The sequence below is a fragment of the Sorex fumeus genome, unplaced genomic scaffold, assembly GCF_029834395.1.
Source record: "Sorex fumeus unplaced genomic scaffold, SorFum_2.1 ptg000128l, whole genome shotgun sequence".
Lineage (NCBI taxonomy): Eukaryota > Metazoa > Chordata > Mammalia > Eulipotyphla > Soricidae > Sorex > Sorex fumeus.
The window spans coordinates 37,879,283-37,899,832 of NW_026606185.1; the positions used below are offsets into that span (position 1 = coordinate 37,879,283).

The window sequence follows — 20,550 nt, forward strand, 5'->3', positions numbered from 1 at the left end:
ACTGTAGGACTTTGTGATGTGCGAGAAGATGGGGATGCTTGGCTTCCAGAATCTTCCAAGTAAGCCAACACTTTAACCACATATGTTTCAAAATCCAAAGATAGAATAAAATATGTCACTTACAGTTTCACAAATGCCACAGACATGCTAGTAGATTTTTCTGTGTGCAACTTAATTTCATCTATCATTTATTCTCATTTATTTATTTATTTGTTTATTTCTGGATTTTGGGTCACACCTGGTAGGCTCAGGGCTTCCTTGTGGCTCTGTACTTGGGATCATTCTTGACAAACTCAGGGGGCCCTGTGGGGTACCAGGGATCAAACCTGGGTCAGCTGTGTGCAACACAAATGCCTTACAAACACTGCACTATCCCTCCAGCCCCTGTCATTTATTCTTTCTATTGCAGAGCCTTTAGGCCACATTTCAAGCTGCTTCTGTGATGGTAATAGCACTTGTTCTGTCTCTAACTCAGAGGTGATGGTTGTCTGTGTTCTGGCTGGGACCGGACAGGACACAGCTACTCAAGTATCAGTTGAGAGTGTTCTTTTTGCTTTAATTGAAGTTGTTCCATGAAAGGAAGCCAAATACCATTAGACAGGACATCCTGTGATTCCCTGAAGTTTACGATGTCCAAGGACATGCCTTTTTTTTTTTTTCATAGTAGATTGCTTGTTTTCTTTCCTGTTAACAAGGGAGCCCAGAACCCATGATGTCTTTAAGGCTTTAAAGCACTCTAACTAGTAAACAACCAAATCACCCCACCTCCCCCCAAAAAAAGCACCTGAAGAATGAGGACATGGAAAAAATGCTCATGTCTTTTTATGTGCACCAACAAAGATTTGTGCGTTTTTAGCATGTGAGAGGCTACCAGTTCTGTCGTCTTAAAATAACAATGAACTAAAACCAAGAGGAAATAACCACACTAAAATTCTTACAGTTAAATCTGCTAACATAAATTTATGAAATTTATGTAGTACACCTACATAAGAAAATAGACTGCAAATATCACATAAAGAAGATAACCCCAAAAGTTCATGGTGTCTTAACAGAAGCTTGCTGATCTGTGCAAAAAATGTATGTGGATTTTATTTGTTTTCCTGGAGCTGCTACAAAAAATTACCGCTTGCCAGGAGAATTGAAATGTATTCTCTTGCAGTTGTGGAGGATGAAAGTCCAAAATGAAGGTGTAGGCTGTGCAGTAGGTCCATTGAAGGTTCTGGAAGAGTATTCTTGCTTCTTAGTACTCCTAGTAACTCCACACATTCCTTGACATGTACTATAAGCTACGTATCTCCAGCCTCTCTTATCACAGGACCTTTTCCTTTTTCTGTGTCTCCATATTAAAACATAACAGCCAGTAGATTTATTGCCATAATATAATGTGACCTCAGATTATCCAATTACATCTACACAGACCCTTCCTAATATCACACTCCAAGGTATCATGTGGATGTTAGTCCTGGGAAATACTTTTCAACCCTGTATATGAATATAAAAATTCATTTTTAAAAAGGAAGGGAAGTCAAGTGTTTCTGCTTTTTCTTCTTTTCCCCTATTCTTTTTTTAAAAGTCATCTTTGAATGTGCAAGGGGTTGAACCCAGGACCTCACATATGCAAGACACGCTCTCTATCCCCAAACCACATCCTGGTCTCTATGCATTTTAAATTATGTACATACAGTTCATCTACAAACATGCACACGTCCTCCTTCACCCATGCCAAAAGGGCTTTATGGGCAGAAGAGATAGTTCAGGGGCTCAGGATTTACCTTGAACACACCTCCCCGGTTTGACCCCCAGATATATGTATATGGTCCCCAGAGCACTGCCAGAAGTGATCCTGAGCACAGAGCCAAGGGTAAGTCCTGAGCCAGATGTGAGCCAAAACCCAAAAATAAAAATAAGACAAAAGAGGTCTTTAATGTTGTTTTTTATTTACTTGCTATATTGAAAATGTACTTTGTTTTTTAAAATTAGAAAAGACTGTGCTTTAACATCTACTTTTAGAAAATAGTGTCTTTTCCCCTAATATCCTACTTTGAATCTTTCATTGCCTCATCAAATAATTATGAGGTATTTTAACCTTGATTTAAAATCAGAATTAGTTCTTTGTCACACACATATGAATTTATGTAATGACTCAAAAATTTATGGTAAAAAAATTATGGTAATAGTTATTGGGCTTATACAGGAACTGAAACTGAAATAATGTAAACTAGATTTTCAAGACCTCAGGGTAGCCAGTATAATCTCAGATCATTATATCTAAAAACCATAAAAAAGTTAGAATTGTACTTAAGTGCTGAATTTAAATCTTTTTTTAAAAAAATGTTTAAGGTGTAGGAGTACTGCTACTACTTTAATTAGTGATTATTCAATCACTAATTAAACTGACTGAAGCAGGCATGAACTCCACATTGCATTTTTTGAAAAAAAATTTATTGAATATCTGTGAGTTAGACCATTTAAAAGCTGATCATGATTGGGTCTCAGTCATACAATGATCCAACACCCATCCCTCTACCAGTGTACATTTCCCACCACAAATGTCCGCTGTTTCCTTCCCACCCTCCCCCCAAACCCCACCCCCCAACCCCCAGTCTCCCTCTATGGCAGGCACTTTTCTTCTTTCTTGTTCTTCCTTTTGTGCATTATGGTTTGCAATACAGGTACTAAGAGGTCATGATGTTTGTTCAGGGCATTCAGTATTTTTAGAGGGAAGGTAAGACTGGAGTAGTTTTTTAAATGGTAACAGCTTTGGGGGATGGACATGACTGCGGAGTCTTCCAAAAGTACAGGGAGGTGGGGGGAGGTAGCCCATTCTGACCCCCAAGAAAGTCTGGAGATTTCAGTCACAAAACCCGCATAATCAGATTTTCAGCAGGTTATTTCTCGGTCTCAGGTCTATCCTGAGATGTTGGAGTCTGACATGGCGGCAGTTTTGGATTGTGAAAGCAAGAGACTGCTGGGACCTCTGTTTGGGCAGGCACCAGGCTAACCCTCCCCTCTCTGATTTACCTTATTCTGTTCAGCCTTACACAAGTCCAAGATTAACCACAGCTTTTGATCTCCTTTTGAGATTTATTTGTGGGTCTCTGGAGCATGGCCAGTGAAAGAGCTTACATGGTGGCACCAGAGTTGATTTTTGGGGGTGACTGCTGGTGCTTCCAGGAATATAGAAAAATGGGGAGAAGTAGCCTATCCCATCTCCAAGAATGCCTAGAAATTTCAATCACAAAACCTGCATACCCAAACTTTCGACAAATTATGTCTTGATAAGGTTTGTCCTGAGAAGGTGGAGTCTGGCCAGGGGCATGGCAGCGATTTTGTATTGTGGGCGTAAGCGGCTGCCAGGGGCTCTGTTTGGGTGGACACCAGGCACTTTTTTGACTTACCTCAGTATGTTCAGCCTTACATAGTCCAAGATTAGCTGTGGCTTTTCATCTGTTTTGAGATTTATTTATGGGTCTCTAAAGCAAGGCCAGTAGAAGAGTTTATGTGGTGGCGCTGGAGTAGGTTTGTGGGGTTGACTGCCAGTGCTTCCAGGAGTATAGGAAAGTGGGGGAAGGTAGCCCATTCCAACTGCTAGAAAGCCGGGAGATTTCAGTCACAAAACCCACAGATTGAAATTTTCAACAGGTTAATATCTCAGTAAGGTCCATCCTTGGACAGTGGAGTCAGTCAGGGGCATGGCAGTGATTTTGGATTATGGGAGCAAGCGGCTGCCAGGGCTCTGCTTGTGTGGGCACCAGGCTAACCTGCCCTCCTCCAGTTTACCCTGGCTTGTTCAGCCTTACATGGGTCTGAGATTAACTGCAGCTTTTGATCTCTTTCAAGATTTACTCCAGGTTGCTGAAGCAAGGCCGATAGAAGAGCTTACATGGTGGTGCTGGAGTTGGTTCTTAGGGGTGACTGCCAGTGCTTCCAGGAGTATAGAAAAGTGAGGGAAGGTAACCCATCCCATCTCCAAGAAAGCCTAGAGATTTCGGTCACAAAAACCTGCATATTCAAATGTTCAGCAGATTTTTTTCTGAGATGGTGGAATCCGGCCAGTGGCATGGCAGCGATTTTGGATTGTGGGAGCAAGTGGCTTCCAGGGACTCTGCTTGGACTGGCCACCAGGCCAACCCACCTCTCTCCGATTTACCATGATCTGTTCGGCCTTGCTCAAGCCTGAGATTAACTGCAGCTTCTAATCTCTTTTGATATTTATTTATGGGTCTCCAAAGCAAGGGCAATAAATGAGCTTGTATAGCTGAGCCAGAGGTGGTTTGTGGGTGTGACTCCCACATACCTAACTTTTGGCCATTTAACTTCTCAGGGAACTTGGTCTTGAGTTATTGGGGTCTAGCCAGAGGCACAGTGGCAGTTTGGGGGTATCAGGAAGCATGAAGGCACCATCAGGCTGCTGATGCACTTGCTCCTTGGGTACAGGTTGACCTGATGTATGCACCACACCACCCCCCCTCAATTTTTTTTTATTTTAAGTTTTGAAGCCTCTAAATCAAATTAATCTTAGAATCCTAGAAACGGTACATGATGGGGAAACACTTAACCAAATTTCACCCACTCAAGTGGACTGAATTCCTGGGTAATTTTCTTCACATATGTACTCTAAATTTAAGTGCATCTGCTTGTGCTCCTCCTCTTCCCCCTTCTCCTCCTCTTTCTCGTCTTCCTTCTCTTTTCCTCCTCCTCTCCTCCTCCTCCTTCTTCTCCTCTTCCTCCTACTTCCTCCTTCCTTCTACTCCTCATTCTTCTCCTCCTATTCCTCCTCCTCCTGTCTCCCAAGCCCAGGAGCCACTGTCAAGTTACTTGGCTCAGTTTTGTGGGTGAAGGCTCAGTGCTTTTAATAGTTTAAATGACCTCTCATCATTTAATAGTTTATAGTTTATATTAGTTTATAAGGCTTTAAAAGTAATTTCTTTTCCCTTGAATTATCTCTAAATGCTCATTCATAGATTGTTGCTGTACAAACTTTAAGTATCCCAACTTTAACAAACACTTTAAGTTGTGTAGAGACCTCTCTCAGTCCCATTTGTTAAGTTGCACCATTTTTTCAATTCTGTATGTCCTCATTCCACAGGGCTGTAAGGGTCAGAAATGGAGGGATGAATATTATCCTTTTGGAGTCCTTCACTGGACTGTGTTTTATTATTGGCCTGCATTTCCTTCATCCTGTTGGGCTTCAAATCAAGAAAATTCTGTGCTGCTCTTTCCCCCATAGGTCTTCTTTGTCTGCCCCTCAGTTGTGTTTTATTTCGTCTATACCTGTTTTGTTGTTGTTGCTTTGTTTTTTGAGCCACACCTAGCAGTGCTCAGAGCTTACTCTTAGCTCTGTGCTCAGGGATCATTCCTTCCATGCTTAGGGGGCCATATAAGGAGTGCCAGGAATCGAACCTGGGTGTGTCCTAGGTTCAATGCCTATGTGTGTGTGCAAATACCCTACTCACTATAATATCTCTCTGGCCCCAGTAACTTGTTCTGTTTGAATGTGGCCCAATTTTTGTTTGACTTTTAGTCATATGCTCAGTATAAGTACTTCCCATTGAAAATTATAGTGTTATTTGTAGACTCTAGGCATATCTTTGACCTGTGACAAGACAATATATAAAGAGAGCATAGAGTTTCTTCAAATTAAATGTTTGTGTGTGTAAACTAATTTTTTTCAGAATGCTTGGTACTTCTAACGTGATACTTTGTTGTTCCTTCAGTTTTCATTCCAGCAAATAAAAGAACAGTTTGTTATTTGTATTTTAAAAAACCTTTTCTATGGCTGGAGAGAGAATTCCAGGGGTTAAAGCACTTGTCTTGCCTGCAGCTTCCTGGGTTTGATCCCTGGCACCACAGTGGGCCTCCCTTTTTCCACCAAGAATTAATGAGCACAGAGCCAGGAGTAAGCACTGAGCACAGCCGGGTGTGGCTCCAAAACCAAACCCAACTCTTTTTATTTCCTATTCAAGGAAGAAAGGGTTGGTGTTTTACTCTTAGAATCTTTGGAATCTAGTTGCCCAAATGATCAGCTAGAAAGTAGGGAAGGGGAAAGAAAGATGAATTCTGACTGGGGTATGGATTGGTTGGATGGTGGGGAGGCCCAGTCTCAGGCCCCCATGAAATTTGGGGGGTGATGGCCAGGGAACTGGGGGTGAAATAGTGCTTTTAGCTTCGAAGGCTTTCCCAAAGCTGTGCTGATTTGGGGGACAATTGCTGATCTTAGTAGAGTGGTGTATTTTCCACTTACTCGTCCTCATCAAGTCCAATCGTCTTGTGTCTAATTCCCAGGAGTTTCGCTGCGACTGGGGAAGCTGTTCCCTACCGTATTAGCTAAAGGTCACAGTTAAGAAGGTTAGTGCTGCAGTGTTTGCCAAGTTGAACTTCGCTGTTTTGGTTCTGTGGAAAGAATTAAGAGAAGTAAGTAGGCACGAGGAAGGCAGGGGAGCGGGGTATGAACGAACATTATCCCTTAGGAGTCTTTCACTAGAATGTGTTTTAGTACTGGTCTGTGTTTCCTTCACCCTGCTAGGCTTAATTTTATTGGTCACTTCATTTTCCATTTCCATTTCAAAATGTTCTCATGAGTTTAAAAGTGAATTTTACCATAATGTAAATACAGACTTCTGGATGTGTACCAATTTCTAAGAAGGCAATACCAAGAGACTGATTTAATAAAAATAGATTTCTTGGGGCTGGAGCAATAGCACAGTGGGTATGGCATTTGCCTTGCATACAGCTGACCCGGGTTCGATTCCCAGCATCCCATATGGTCCTCCAAGCACCGCCAGGAGTGATTCCTGAGTACAAAGCCAGGAGTAACCCCTGAGCAACGCCGGGTGTGACCCCCCCAAAAAAAGCAAAAAAAAAAGAAAAAGATTTTTCTAAGTACATAGTCAAGATACCAGTCTGAGATCCTATTTTACTGTTAAAAAAATAATAATAATGCATGTAGCCTCTGTCCATTTTGGCTAAGCTGTTCCAAAAAACATGTTGAGAAACTTCAGTCTAAAATTCGTATTAATCAAGTATGTATTAATGGGGCTGGAGCAATAGCACAGCGGGTAGGGTGTTTGCCATTCACGGGCCAACCCGGGTTCGATTCCCAGCATCCCATATGGTTCCATGAGCACCACCAGGGATAATTCCTGAGTGCAGAGCCAGGAGTAACCCCTGTGCATCGCCGGACATGACCCAAAAAGCAAAAAAATAATAATAATAAAATAAAATACATATTAAGTGGGCTGGAGTGATAGCACAGCGGGTAGGGCGTTTGCCTTGCACGCAGCTCTGCCCCTCTTGGAGAGCCCTGCAAGCTACCGAGAGTATCTCGCCCGCACGGCAAAGCCTGGCAAGCTACCCGTTATGTATTTGATATGCCAAACACAGTAACAATTGTCACAATAGAGACGTTACTGGGCCCGCTCGAGCAAATCGATGAACAACAGGAGGACAGTGACAGTGACATATTAAGTAGAAATATAAAATATGGTGATTCCTAAAATATTAGCAAGGCTTGCATGTTACGGCTGGAAGGTTATTGATGCCAAAATAATTTCCTGCAATAAATGAAGTAACTAGTCACCCAAGTCACTATATTTTAGGCCCTTCTTTAGGGAAGTACAAGGCAAAACATCATCTTGTTAAAGTAAAACTGTAAGACAAGGCCTTGGTGGCACTAAGAGAAGAAAAATATTTTCATGGAAAACCGCATTTGTATCTTCCTTTGGAGTTCCTTTTACTTACCACTTACCTCTCATGACATAATTAAGTATAAGCAGAAAAGGACATGTTTGCAAGCAAGAGTCTTTGAATACACTCCTCCACTTCATGCATCTCCGTTTCTTTTCCCATGTAATGGTTTAAAAGAAACTGTCACCTAGTGTTGTGAAGACTGAATGAATGAGAACGTAGCTGTTAATGGCCTACTTCTGTGAAGAAATAGGAACCCTGCAGATGAGGCCCACACGTGGGCAATGTGTCTTAGCCCACGGAAGCTAAGGATGCTTCTGGTCTTAGGCCCGTGTTCTCATGGACCTGCAGGGCAGTTCTTGAGCTCCTTCATTGATTCATGTGAGAAATATGAAGACTTTCTCTACTGCGTCTTCCTTTTGAGACATAGGAATCCTCTCAACAGCTCGTCTCTAACTAATCTGCTCCTAACCATTGTCACATAGTCACACACTGGGAAAGTCAACTGTTTATATGGCGTGATTTCAGACAGCCTGTGAATTCCTTCTTCTTCTCCAAGTTCTCCTACACTTGCATTCATTCAGCATTTATTTATTGTACACCCCTTATATACCAGGCTGTAGTGACCATTGTAAACAGAACACATCCTATTAAGTTTCTGCCTTCATAGGGCTTACATTCTGACGACAGGAGTGAGTCAACAGACAGTAAACACCCACAGTAATGAAGTCTTGTGAGGATATCCTGCGGGAAAGACTGTGGTGTGGGAGTAACTGCAAGAAACTGGTTCATAGGGCGGCCGGTGAAAGTTTGCCAAGACATGGACATTTGTACCAAATCCCATGCACGAGCGGCAGCCCGTGATGCCACAGACTGAGAAGAACCTCTTCCTCTGCAGAAAGTCTCGAGCCCAAATTATCCCAAAAGATTAGCCTTCAAGCCGTCATACTTGTTTTATAACGTGAAGGTTTAGGGAAGACAGACTTTTCATGCTCAGTATCAGAGGAAGACCCAGCCCGCCAACAGTACAGGGGAGCTCAGAACCAGCAAAAGGGAAACCGTTCCCACAAAATTGGCTCACCCCAATTAGACTTTGCCTAATTGCCACACGCCCTTCTGGTAGATCTTACACACCCAGTTTTAGGCGAGGCAGATTCATAGCCAAGTATGCCACCCACAGTGGGGGCAGCAGACGGGCACAGAAAGGCTGACGATGAGTCCTGATGGGTGGAGGAGCCTTGGAACCTAGAAAGGACTTGGGATCATGGGAGAGAGCAAAGGTCAGGGTGAGGGGGAACAAGGCCAAGGCAGGCTGGGAAAGTAAACAGAAGGCATATGGTCAGAAGTGGGTGACTGCATTAGGAGCCAAGCTGGGGTGGGAGTGGTCAGGAAATGGGGCACTGAGCAGAGTTGGTGCCCCAAGGAGAACAGCCAGGCCCTGTGGCATGGGAATGAGCTCTGGGTCACTGGAATTATTTTCAGAACATGGACCAAGCCACCCACTGTTTGAAACAGATGGACATTTAGGCAAATATCATCAACTAGAATCAGCTGTATTTGGGACCATATGAAGAAACATATGCCTATTTGGGGCTGGGGGGGAGGGTTTTGTGTGTGTGTGTGTGTGTGTGTGTGTGTGTGTGTGTGTGTGTGTGTGTGAGAGAGAGAGAGAGAGAGAGAGAGAGAGCGCGCTTAGTTTTTTTTCTCTTCTATTATATGCAGTGGTGGTTCATTCTTATCATTGAACTTCATGAATGTCACAAAGAATGTTTTTCTAGAATTCCAAATTTTTTTTCGTACCTAGGATAAAAGCCGAGTTTCCAAGTTACTGCAGGACCATTACTGTGGGCTTGTTATTTCTTAGCTTAAAAATAGCCAAAACCTATCTATGCTATTTTGAGTCTCTGTTACCCACAATACATTTACTAGTATTGTGGGTAACAGAGCTAAGGAGCCACATAGGGAATAATGTCGGCTGAGGGGGGTTGTTAAAATAGAAGTCACTATCGGATGAAAGCCCTGGACCTTGAGCACCGTCACCATCAGAGCAAAATAGAGGTTGATTTTCAGTACTAGCTCTAGAAACTCCTTGTGTAAATGGTTGGAGGAACTATGTGTTTAAGCTATGTTCAACTCTAAAAAAAAAAAGTATTTGTAATACTTGGTAATATGGCAAGAATGAGCTTTTACTCTGTTTAATTTGGGGGTCAGTCTAGGGTTACTCCAACTTCAGTGCTCAGAGGTTGCTCCCATTATAACACAGGGGACCATGCTGTGGTGGGACTTGAACCTGTGCCTCATACATACAGAGCATGCACCCCAGTCTTTTGAGCTATCTCTCTGGCCTTTTTCTTTAAAGTACCAATTATTTGTACAAGGCATGGACCTGGAAGAACATTATTTTTTCTGGTTCTTCTCTCTGGATAAGTGGAAATAACTATTCACCAGAAGTAGAACTACTAATTGTCAATCTGAATAACACTTGTGCCCATTTTTAAGAGCATTATTATGAATGCACTGAACAATAACAAAAGACAGTTACTCATTGCAGTGAGAGGCTGTCTAGAAAAGCCTGGAATTAGCAGGCAAGCTATGCTCTGCTGAAAGTCAGGGGTTTTCCAGTGTTCTCCCAAGCCACTTAATCTGAAAGTTCCTTCCGCTGGTTTTCTTCACTTCTTTTCTTTGTGAGTGGCCTAACGTGGAGGGGGAAAAAAATAGCCTCTGTGTCTTAAGCCAGATATGAATGTTCTATAACTGTGATGCTGCCTGATGCTTCTACATGGTCCTTGGCTGAAATCTGCTGCCCTACAAGGTCCTTCCACTCGCTGCCTCTGCCGGGGGAGTCATTGTCTTGCATCCACCTTCCAGCCCTGTAAAAATAAACAGATGCCCTTGAGCCCACTGCAGCCTAAGTGTGTTATTACACAATAATACAATACATGACCTCTGAAATCCCCACTACCATCTAAAAGCTCTGCCTCACTTTTTCCACATGGTCAAGGGAAGCTCCAGTACCCAGTGTCAGAGGAAACACAATGCACTGGAATGTGTCTCCAGGGAGATTGCAGCCGGTCAGAGTTTGTCTTTCGGAGATACCCTCTTTGGACTTGGACTCATTCCTGCTTCACTCACCCCATCCCTCGTCCAACGCACACTTTGTCCTTGCCCCACATCTGAGGTCACACGTGAAGTGAAAGTAATGAATCAAGAGTGATCTGGAGATTGTCTCTCCTTGGTGAAATCTTCCACCCTCCTCCTTGCCCAACTGACTGATTGTAGAGAATGGATCTGGCCCAGCTGAAAGGCAGCGATGTTTCTGGTTCAGGGCACACATTCATTGGTCATTCCCTGAGGATGCCCAGGTCATTGTTCTGGAGGTTTCCCATCAGCCTTTGTTAGGAGGGAGCAGGCAAGAAGGCACGTGGGCCCAATCTGTTGGCGGTGTGACAGGCTGCTCAGTGGAAAACCCCCATTTCAGTGAATGTCCGCTGTGGACATCCCCCCTCTTCATGGTCATCTTCATCCCCTCAGGCTGATAACACTTGAAAGCAGAACCACCATAGGGGCTCCCTTTGGCTCCATAGTTGATTTGTCGGTCTGAATACATGTTTTGGGTTTTTTTTTTCCTTTTAAAAATATAGAAAACTTTTTAGAAAGGATACCACTTATTTATAAAAGAAGGAAATCCCTCAATGGTTGTCTAAATCTTTTCAAACTTAATATTTATGTCTACTTAGAACTATTTGCAAAATAACTGCTTTTGTTCGATCAGGGATGAGGAATAACCATCCCACGGGCCTGTGAAATCCCATGGCCTGGCCCTGGAACATGACGAGACAGGCACATATGCTTCCCATCCACTTCTGGGCCTATCTACTCTCTGTGGCCTGCAGATGACGTTATTACAGATATCCAAGTGACCCTTGGCAGAAAAATAGGTCCTCACCCCTTTGTAGATTGAATATGTAAGTGAAAAGCCACACTTATAAATGTGTTTTGAATAATAACTTCCATAATTGAAATAATTGGATAAATTCCCTTTACCTGTTGACTTAGGAGCAGGTCAGTCTTGAGGTCAAGCTCGACCTTCGTAGGTCGAAGCAGAGTTAACTCTGCAGACTGAGAGCTGGGTGTCCCCAGCCTTGGCTTAAACAGTTGAGTGATTGGTAAAGAGGGGAGTCCTGTGGCAGGGAGGCTTCTATCTCCCCAAATAGATGGAGACCAACAATAACGTCTGAGGCATTTAAACAGAAACTCTTACCTCAGTGGGCCACGGGCCTTCAGTCATATATTGGTATTGTTCAACATTATTTAAGAAATGGCTTGGGTTATGGATTATGTAAGACTCAGACATTCTTAGGTGCCCCAGAACAAGAGAAATAACCCCTAGTATTCTTAGTATTTCTTTTCCAATCTGTTCTTTGTTTTCATTTATATAAAACTGGGTGAAGAATGGATCACATGTATTTATTTTGTGGGTGTGGGGGGGCACGTTGATTATTTCTTACAGTAATGAGGAAACATGTTGAAAATAGAAGGAAGATAGCTATAAATATGGGTAGAGTTGTCAGAAGTGCAAAATGTGTGAACAGAGTGCACTGGTAAGGAGTGAGTTCAATTTTCATTTTATATTGAATTTTATATCAATTGTCAAGTTCCTGGTTGTAAATGGACTCCTTTAGGGACTGACATAAAGAAGGTAACTCTAGTCAGGAGGCCTTGAACAGCTCAGCTTCAAAATGGGTTTGGAGTAAATCTAAGCCAAATGGGGCCTCCTTGCCGAGTAGCAGACAGTAATCAACTACTTACTGAGGGGCTGTTCTTCTGCAGATGGTTGTGTCTAAACTTGGGAAGCCTGGCAAACTCAGACGTTAGTTGTGAAAAAAAAAAAAAGAATCAAAATCAAAATAGGTTCCACATGCTACATTCCCAAAATTAATTTTCCAATTCTCCCTTCTTCTTATCCCAACACACCTTAAACAACTCTAGAGCCAGGACCCCGGGACACCTGGGGGTGGTGGGGAGGGGGGTTGTTCCCCTTTTCCTTCAAAAGGCATGATCAAAATATGAGGAAAAAGAGCCCTCCCCCACACAAATGTGACTCTGATCTACTTGTACGGCTTAGGGTGGGGCCAAGAGACAAAATTAATTATGTAAGAAATAATTTCAGTTAAAGGCCACACAAAACGCTTAGCTTAGTTGTGATATTTTATTTGTCAAATTTTGAACAGACATTCCCCTGGAATCATTCACAAACCTTGCCAGATTTCTTTGTGGATAGAATTGTAGACTATTTTACAATTGGTGTTGGGTCCACCACTAGTAAGGGAGTCGAATTCAGTTTCAGTTCCGCAGTTCAGAACTTGCCAAGCCTTTTCTTCGGGGTCAGTCACCCACAGTTCCTTTTGTTTCAGTAAGCAGAAAGAAGTGCAGTGTCTGGTAGGTGTGGCTGAGTAAGGGCTGCAAAGCACACACTTTGCCGCACCTCTCCCCTGCACCCCCGCTGAAGGCTCACTCTAAGATGACAGGAAACAAAACAAGCATGTTGGCTGTCAGCCGAGCCTTCCTTTTCCTTAAATTGGGTGTAGTAACCAGCACAATCCACAGAGAAGCCAGAAGCTCCGTTGCCTTCTGGAGCAATGAAGAGCGTTTTGGTTCCCTCTGCTTTTCCTTACCCTCTTTGCAAATAGACATGTATCATCAGCCACCCAGAAAAGCAGTCATTGAAACTTGGATGAAAACAGGATATACTGCGGTTTGTCATTATTTTTTTATGGAGAGATAATGAAAGCAAATTCATTTTTAAGATAATATTTCTGTGGCATATTAAAATATGGTGATCCAAAAAAATAAATAAAATAAAATAAAATATGGTGATCCATGGGCTGGAGAGAAAATACAGGGTAAAGTGCTTGCCTCACATGCTAGTAATCCTGGATTGATCCCTAGCACTGCAGATGGCCCCGAGTTCCTCCAGGAGCAACCCTGGAGCGGGGGTTGCCCTGTTGGGTGTGGCTCCAAAACCAAAAAGCAAGATAAAATCGAAACAAACAAAAAATGTTAACCAAAGACTGCACTGTAGGGAGTTGGCAGTTACTTTCATCAACTGCCTTCAGTTGTATTTACCAGTTTTTCTATGGTTAAGAATCTGGTGGAAAGCTGCTCGCTAGGGGAGAGAGCTTTCACTTCCTTTTCTTTGCAAGAATGGCACAGGGAGAAATGCTTATATCCCAGGGCCAGATGGCAGGTCATCTAAGAATAAACTGTTATTTCCCTGTAAAGGAGATTCTGAAGGTGCAAACAGGAGACTAAACTCGGCATTGCATATTGGGCTCTTCACTGCATTTGGTATAACTTGACCCTTCACGAGCCTTCTGTTTTTTTTTTTTTAATTGAGTCTCTGGAAGTAACTCAGTAAATTAAACCAGAATTGACATTCTGAATAGTTTTCATTCCTACCTTCCAAAAAAATAGGAACCCATACTTGTAAGGGGAAGAACGTAATTCCTGCCATGTTTTCTGACCGGATTCTCTCAAGGATGAGAAAGGGAGCATAAAATCACTTATAATTCTTGCATTCCTGTATGGTCATACATTTGTGAAGAGTTGGCAAGGGCGGATCTTTTCACCTTCGCACTATAGAAATCTTAATGAAATCTTAGCATATTAGATTTGCAACTTAATGGAATTTTAGGATTTTAGTAATCCGTAGATGAGCAAGCGTTATTAAATGCTCTTACACCAGCCCAGAGTTTAACATATGGATAAAATGTAGTTTCTTTTCAGAACTAGTTAGTCAGTCACTTGGATACTTTAGGCCGGAATCTCCTGAAGCTGCACCTGTAGAACAAGGGGGACTGGCAGGAATTGGGAGGAGAGTTGATGGCAGAGCACTCAGCCAGCTCCTGACCTGGGAGCGTCGGAAGGGAATCTCGGGCCTGCATCAGAAGGCTTCTGAGAACCTTGGTGCATCTAAACAGTGGAATACTATGGAGCAGTTAGGGAAAAAAATGAAGCCATGAAATTTGCTTATAAATGGATGAACTTGGAGAGTATCATGATGAATGAAATGAGTCAGAAAAAGAGGGACAGATACAGAATGACTGCATTCATTTGTGGCATATACATGTGTGTACATGCGTGTGCGTGTGTGCGCGTGCGCGCACACACACACACACACACACACACACACACACACACTAGAAGACTAATATCCAAATCCAGGGAAAACAAGGGCTAGGAGGACTGGTTACTGGTTGAAATCTATCACAAGTGTGTGTGGGGCGGAGGGTAGGTAAGACAGAGGAGAGATCAGTATGACAATAATAGTTGGAAATGATCATTGATCATGCTGGACAAGAACTGAGTATTGAAAGTAGGTAAAAGGATATATACAGTATCTGCATTGCAGACCATAATGCCCAAAAGAAGAGAGAAAGAGAGAGAGACAGAAAGAGAGAGAGAGAGAGAGAGAGAGAGAGAGAGAGAGAGAGAGAGAGAGAGAGTGCCTGCCATAGATGCAGGCTGGGAGTGGGGTGAGGGTGATGGAGGAAAACTGGGAACACTGGTGATGAAAATGTACACTGGTGGAGGGATGGGTATTGGAACACTATGATTGAAACCTGATCATGAACAGCTTTGTAACGGTCTACCTCAGAGTGATTCAATTAAAAAAAAAATTTCGGGAGGAAAAAAGGCTTCGAAGTTAGAAAGTGCTGTGCATTTGGGTGGGAAACAAATGACAAAGGGGGCCAAGGACAGCCACCTGGTAAATTAAGTTTTGGAGAATCTTGGGGATTTGGGAGAAGGAAGATAGAAGAGAAGAATATTCCAGAGCAAGAACGGGGCAGTCTCTCAAGTGGTGGAGCACCTGGCTTCTTTGAACAAGGCCCTGAATCGAAGCCAGTGCTCCCCACTGCCACCGTCTGCTCCCCGCCTCATCTCACAGGCTTCTGGGTGTGGCCCCACACAATTCAAATAGTTCTCATCCGCATGGATAGTAAAAAGGAAATTAAGTATATTGATTTCATTGCTATTAATTAGAAGTAGGTTTGGAAATCTATTTATCACTGTATTTTAGAAAGTAAGGAAGGCAGTAATCCTAACCTTTATTGATTCACCTTTATTCTTTTTTTTCCCCCCCTTGGGGTTTTTTTTTTTTTATTGAATCGCTGTGGGAAAAGTTACAAAGCTTTCAGGTTTACGTCTCAGTCATGCAAGTATAAATCACATTTCCCTTTACCAATACTTATTTTTCACCACGACGAACCCCAATAAACCCCCACCCCCACCCCCCCTCCAATGCCTGAGGGGCAGATGAATTCTAGTTAACACTTTATCTACTTTGACTAGCTTCATTGTTTCGATAAAAGTTGCACCATTATTATTTAGACTTTACCCCCCCCCAAATCAGCCATGCTGAAAAAGCATTGTGAAATGATTTGCTTTCTACAGCTGGGTTCAAGAATTAAATGATGTTGCGTGGCTGCGATAGCGGCCGTTCAGTCCCACTTTTCAAACTGTGTGATTCTTAATAAGCATCTCATGGGGCCTGAGTACAGCAGGTAGAACTCTTTTCCGGCGTACAGCAGATGCAGGCTTGATCCCCAGCACCTGTAGGGTCCCTGAGCCCACCAGGAGTGATCCTTGGATTTGCAGACTCAGGAGTAAACCCTGAGCATAGCTGAATATGTCCAACCCCATAGCCCCTCAGGGGAAAAAAAAAGGCACTTGGTGGCTGGGGCCTGGGTTTAAGAGGGAAATAGGGTAGAGGTTAGAGTTCTAAGTCCAGAACTAACTCATTGGAGTTTTCCTAAGGCAGAAATCAGATACTATTTCATTGGTTACCTGGTTATCTTAATGAGCTCCTTGAAGCCAAGAGTGTTTTTCTTTACTTGCCTTTGTAAGCTGAATGAGCATTTAGATATTAAAGGATTGTCCTTGGTCAGTGTTATCGTTACAAAAACGTGGAACAAAGTGTGATTCCTGGACAGAAATTGCAACAAATGCTGTCCTAGTTCTCATGGACTGTTTTTCAAAAGTTAGCACAACTCTCTACCTTTCCTTTTCATATGCATTTCTTTTAGTATATGGGCCAGAGCAATTGTGTAGGTGAAGGGCATTTGCCTTGCATACGGCTGACCCCAATTCTATCCCGGCATCCTATATGGTTCCCCAAACACTACCAGGAGATATTCCTGACTCTGGGGAGACTCCTGAGCATCACTGGGTGTGACCCAAAAAGCCAAATATATATTTTTATTAAATATTAGAATATGTAAATATGGAAATAAGTATAGTTTTTATAAAATATAAAAATAAAACATAGAAATAAATATATTAAAAAAGAATATTTGAGAAAAACATGGGGAACGGAGACTGGTTACTTCTCCAAAATACAAATTTGACTGTATTTTTTGTTTTGTGTTTAGTGTTATTTTTAAAATCATCTGGAGCAAAAACTTCCAGTTTGGTTTGGTGCCATCCAGCACAATTTTGGAAGCGGATGGTACATATTCTGCCAGTGCATGGCCTGGTGATGCCAAAAACTGGTCAGAAAATGAAACCATTAGAAAAGGATGGAAACTGCCAAAAGTGACATCGGAATATGAAAATGACATCAAACCATTCAAAATATTTAAAATTTGAATTCTTGGTATTTACTCTTTATGTTTTATGTAATGTACATAACTCATATTAAATGTTACGTACATTAAGTATTACGATGACAATGTATTAAAAACAAATGGTTTATTGTTTAATAACTAAGCCTAAAGAAAACAGTTCAGTCAGTAAATCAAAACTTTAAGTCGGGCACTTGCCTTGCACTTGGCTGACCCTGGTTCTATCCCCAGCACCCCATTTGATTCTCTGAGCACACCAGGAGTGATTTGAATGCAAAGCCAAGAATACAGTCTTGAGCATCACCAGGTATGACCCCCCCAAATAAAACAAACATCTTTACTAATGATTTAGAAAGGAAGGAACTGACATCACAGTGTCTAAGAATCCAGTACTCATGAATTTTTGTAGATCTTCAGGAAGATTTAGACTTGAAGGTACTCCTGGAGATGGATGGGCTTTTTTAGTAGCAGTGAATTAAAATTTCATTTAAAACTTTGAGTAGAAAACATATTTGGATTGCTTCAGAACTGAATAGGAACCAAATAGACATTTTTATAACTACATAGATAATTGTAAAATTACATTTTTCTTCTTTATAGTTATGTTTGTGATAGCATACTTGTAGGGCGTTTGCCTCCTCGAGAGTGTTTGCCTTGCGGGCGTTTGCCTTGCGCACATCCGGCTGAGCCGGGTTCAATTTCTCCGCCCCTCTCGGAGAGCCCGGCAAGCTACCCAGAGTATCTCCCTCCTATGCCAAACACAGTAACAAGTCTCACGATGGAGACATTACTGGGCCCGCTCGAGCAAATCGATGAACAACAGGAGGACAGTGACAGTGATAGTTATGTTTGGGCTGGAGTGATAGCACAGCTGTAGGGCATTTGCCATGCACGCAGCAACCGGACCCACCCAGGTTGGATTTCTCTGCCCCTCTCAGAGAGCCCAGCAAGCTACCGAAAGTATCTCGCCTGCACAGCAAAGCCTGGCAAGCTACCCGTGATGTATTCGATATACCAAACACAGTAAGGACAAATCTCACAATGGTGACATTACTGGACCCGCTTGAGCAAATCGATGAACAATGGGAGGACAGTGACTGTGACAATGACAATAGTTATGTTTAAAATTTCGGATATTTCTAAATATCATTTGCCCCTAGTAGAATAAGGAGCCCTTGGGGAAATGACTGGTCTTAAATTTAAGGAAGAGAGCAATCTGAAAAATTGGAAGAAGTGTGTTGCACTTTCTTTTTGTTGTGCCAGAAAGCAAGGCCATAGTCAGAGACGATTCAGACTTGTCCTTGGACACATACTCTTTGTCCTTTGGACTCGTGATCTTTGGAACTCAGAAGATAGCTTGAGTAATCTCATCCATGTCTTATCGGTATTTAAGTAGTGATTAATTGCTGGATCTAGGCAAACACTGTGAGTGGCTAACAGTATCACCAGAGTCAATCAGACATTATGTGCTTCCTGATAGAAATTAGAACATTGCATGGAGTATTCTTGCCCTGTCCCCAGTGTCCTTACTTAGAACTTGAATCAGATAAAGCTCCTGGGTCAAATTTCAGTTTAAAGAAATACAAGAGACAGAGGGCTATTCACACACACACCAGTGGGGGGAAGCAGGCAAACCCAGATTGTAGAAATTCTTAGAAAATAACTCAATTCCTTTAATAGCAGTTTTTTTGGAAAAAATGCAAGGTATAAAATAGAGACAGAAATGGAACCCATAGGTAAAAGGAAAAGATTTGACTTAGGAAAAAAAATCTCAATGTTTTAGCTTTACTTGAATTGATATCCAAGCAAATGGAAGCAATTATAAGACCCTGTTGTTCAGAAACTATTTTTAGATGTGATAATGCTGTCATTGATGGTTTTCTATTTTTTTTTACACGTGCTGAAATACTTAAAGGTGAAATGATGTGATACTTGGCATTTACTTCAAAGTAATCTGATTTGGAGGACAGAGGGTGGGATTCAGGGAAGGGAATATTGATGAGAATATAATGAAACAAGACTGGCCAAGTATTGGTGATTGTTGAAGTCAAGTAAACTTGATTGATTCATTATTGTGTTCTTTTGTATGCATATGGAATCTGGGTGGTAATACATTTATGTTGGGTCATCAGTTGGAACAAGTGTACTAGCTGATGCAGGATGTTGATAGTGGGTGAAATTGTTGGTATGTGGAGAAAATAGAGTATATAGGAAAACTGACCTTCCACTCAGTTTTTCACTGCTAGACCTAGAACTGCTCTTAAAAATGTTTTACAAAGAAGCCAGTTGCATTGAACTATATAGATAACCTTTTTTTTTTTCATTAAATTTTGTGTTCTTGGGGGCCATGCCCGGCAGTGCTCAGGGTTCATTTAGCCTGACTCTGTGCTTAGGGATTACTTCTGGTTGGGATCAGGCAGCAGTATGTGGTGCCAGGAGTCAAACCAGGGTTAGCCTCATGTACAGCAAGCACCTTAAGCCTCTCTGATCTTAGGTATCAAAAATTTTAAGCAAGCAGAAAATCTTTTCTGTTACTTGTGGCCAACATACGCTACTCCAGTTTGAAATTAAGGGAGTAATAAATGTCTTGGAATGGTTAAGAAGGAGTTAATGAAAATAAACCACGTTTTCCATTTTCAGAGCTAAAGAGAAGACTTAGGCAGTTAAGCAGTACTTGTTTTCCAGATACTTTTTAATAATATTTTTTTCTTCCAAGTCTTTGTACAAAGCTTTCAGGGATAAAGAATATCCTGTGAGGGTTTTGTTTTTGTTTTCCCCCCCTAATGGAATAAATGCGTAATGTATTTCCAAAGTGGATTTCCTCCTAAGTTGATGAAAAATGTTACTGCCTTGCCTACTTTATATGCAAAATCTGTATAACACTTTTCTGCATTCAGCATCTTTATTGAAAGCCTCGTCTGCAATGACTATGTACCAGAGAATATACAGAAAAGAAAATGCAAACTCCCTGCTCCCATAGAGCTTATGTCTAGAAAGAAAAAAAAAAAGAATGAAAAGATAAGAAGACCTCCTCGTGAGGTGGCATTGAGTGGGGAGGGAGTGAGCCTCTCAACTGCCCGAGAAACATCCCTGGCCTCAGCATCAGAAGTGCAGAGGCCTTATAGTGAGGGAGGTCAAGACATAGCCAGGAGACTGGTCACCGTGGAGTGAAGTGAGGAGGGGCATAGAAGGTGATGTCAGGAGAAGAACATAATGAGGCCTGTGAAGCTCAGTGAGTGCT

The 20,550-nt window shown here is 42.1% G+C and overlaps 1 protein-coding gene across 2 annotated transcripts in view; it reads left to right on the forward strand.

The window, feature by feature from the left end:
• The window catches only part of MAPRE2 (microtubule associated protein RP/EB family member 2), a 140,575-nt gene that overhangs the window by 47,888 nt on the left and 72,137 nt on the right, over positions 1–20,550 (forward strand). The window lies entirely within an intron of this gene.